The sequence below is a fragment of the Myotis brandtii genome, unplaced genomic scaffold (genome assembly GCF_000412655.1).
Source record: "Myotis brandtii unplaced genomic scaffold, ASM41265v1 scaffold49, whole genome shotgun sequence".
NCBI classification, from domain to species: Eukaryota; Metazoa; Chordata; class Mammalia; order Chiroptera; family Vespertilionidae; genus Myotis; species Myotis brandtii.
Genome location: NW_005368707.1, coordinates 1,210,708 through 1,213,509, shown reverse-complemented (window position 1 = coordinate 1,213,509; position 2,802 = coordinate 1,210,708).

Below are 2,802 nucleotides of genomic sequence, written 5' to 3'. Positions count from 1 at the left end.
GGGTGTGGTGTGGTTAGGCACCATCTGGCAGCCAAAACACATAAAACTAGGCAGCATATGTTTTTCATACTTGTTCATCACAGCAGGGGCCATCCATCACTGTAAATAAGATGTCCGCTCAGTCTCTTGATTTCACATGAATCTTGAGTGGTCCACTTATCAGATTCTCTGAATTCTCCCTTAAACTTTCAGTGGTCAAATACATTTACTTTCTAGCAATAAACGGGTTTAGCTATTTAGTAATGAAACTAATTCCACTTTCTGTATGGACACTTCTGTTTTTGTTTGTGTGTTTGTTTGTTTTGTATTCTTTCTGATTTGGTTGTCCTTATTGATTAAGTATACCTAGGACATCAGAGGGAGGGAATAACTTGCCCATAATGTGCTAGACTGAAATGAATGTCTAGGTTTGTTTGGCATTCTCTGTTGTAGACATACATCTTAATTATTCTAAAACTCCATTATAATGATGATTAGGCGGACAAGACTAAAACATCTTAGAGGTTAACCCAGATATAAATGTTAATATGTCTTTATACTTTTTCCTCTGTGATGATGAAGACACTGTCTTCATAAAAATTACGTCATTTAGAAATAAATAAAGTAGAAAGAGAAAGTTTCCCAGAATTAGCAATGTAGGGTGTTGGAGATGGATTAAGGGAGAAGTTTTGGTTGAGTATGATAATTAATAAGTAGTGTGATAGTTATTTGATTTTTGACATGGCTAAATTAATAGAGATCAAAATGCTTAGCTTCAGGATGGCAAGATACACCCCCCCCAACCCCTGTCCCAAGGAAATCTTTATAACAAAATATGGTAAAGACTCTAGTGGAGGATCAAGAAGAACACAATGAGCATCAAGGAAGAGTTGGAGAGGAGTGTTGGTGGACTTGAGGCTGAAGGTTGGGGCTAAGTCATGGCTCCATATTACCATCCTTAGCATTAAACAAAAAACCCTCCACAAATTTATTTTATCCTACCATATTTCAAAACAGATAAGGTGGCCTACTAAAATGTACATAATATCAGAAAAGAAGGTGAAAATAAGTTTTGAATAGGGGCAGGAAAAGTAAGATTAACCCACGAAGAGATTCGTACAAAATCAATATTTGTTGAGATAATACACAAAAATATTTGTAGGATTTACTATGCATTTGCTGAAAATGGACCACACGTTTGGTTCCAAGCTTTCAGGCACATATATTTAAAGAAGGGATTCTGATCACATTGTCAATTACTTCATTAATTTAATTAATTACTTAATTATTTAGTTACTTGAATATACAAACCAGTTGCCAACTAAAGCACTGAGGCAAGAAAGAAATTATTCCCCTTGAATCTTCATAAAAAGACACTGAATAACATAGTGATAAATGTCCCAGTGGCACTTTAAAGCAAAAAGGAAATGAGTTTTATGAAGATGTTTCTTCTATCAGGTGTCAAGAGGGCTGGAGTAAAAATACTATCACCCAATTCAGTGAAAGAAACTCGATGAGAATAACAATTATGTGGTATAAATGTATAACTTATCATGGGAATAATTTTAGAGCAGTAGTTCTCAACTTCTTTTAGTTGTGGACTACTTTGGGAAACTTTCCATGCCTTTATTTTTTAAAACAAATATGTACAAAGATTTGGCTCCATTCCAGGCCATGGCAGCCATGGGAATATGCTGCTTGGCTCTCCTGCTGTGGGAGGCCGGTGCTTCCCTCCGGGTTCACCACCATATTCTTACCAAGGCCATCCCCCACCCCCAGCTGCTCCTGATCCCTGCCATTGACAGAGCACTGCAGAGGTGAGGTTCCTGACTCCTTCCTGCAGGATGCAAAACGTTGGCTCAAGGACCTCCCATGGGCCTGCCCAGAACTTTCTTAGAATTGTGCTGTGGTCTGAGATTCTTTCAAGCTGATCTTCCTTCCTTCCCTTTCTCCTTTCCTGGGGCTCAGACCTGCATTGTGGTCTAACAGTTCTGCCTGCCTCCTGCTTCCGCCCCTTTGTCCTTCTCTGGTATATTTCTCCCAATAAATCTTGGCACCTGCTTTTCCAAAGAGCTAAACAACATGCATCGAAGGTTCAAGTTACCTGGACAGCCAGGGCTCCTGCTCACCTGGTGTTTACGTTCTAGAGGGAAAAGGCAAAATACATATAAGGCAACAAACATGTGACTGAGATGATTCCAAGATAGTAATGACTACTCTGAAGAAAACAGAACAGAGTTATATACTGAAGAAGGAGAGGCAACTCTACTTTAGATTGGCTGGTCAGGAATGGCTTCATTTAGGAAGTTGATATCTACATGCCAGAAGCCTGCATGAGGGAGCTGTGGGGGAGAAAAGTGTTGGGTATTCAAGGACAGAAGGTGTGTGGGGTAGCAGGGAGATGGAGCAGAGCTGTAGGGGGCTGTGACCTCAGCATTGTGGGGAGGGATTGGGCGTGTGAGTCTTAGAGAGGAGTTCAGATTTTATGCTAGGTGGGATGGAAAAATAAAAAGCATGGGTCTAATTTTAGGGGGCTTATAGATCTCCTAAAACTTAGCTGTAGGTTATAGAATAAAATTTTAAATGGAAATGTACATGTTTTAGGAAATTTTTAAAAAATATTTTCTCTTCTTTTAAAAAATAAGTTAGTTACTTTAGAAAACATGCTACACCTTTACTGTAAAAAATTGCTAAATATATAGAAAAATACAAAAAAAATTATCCCAAATCTCTCTACTTAGAGACAACTATTGATTGATATTTGGATGAACATTCCTCATGTTTATACATTTCATAGACACAAAAAGATATATGCACATACTG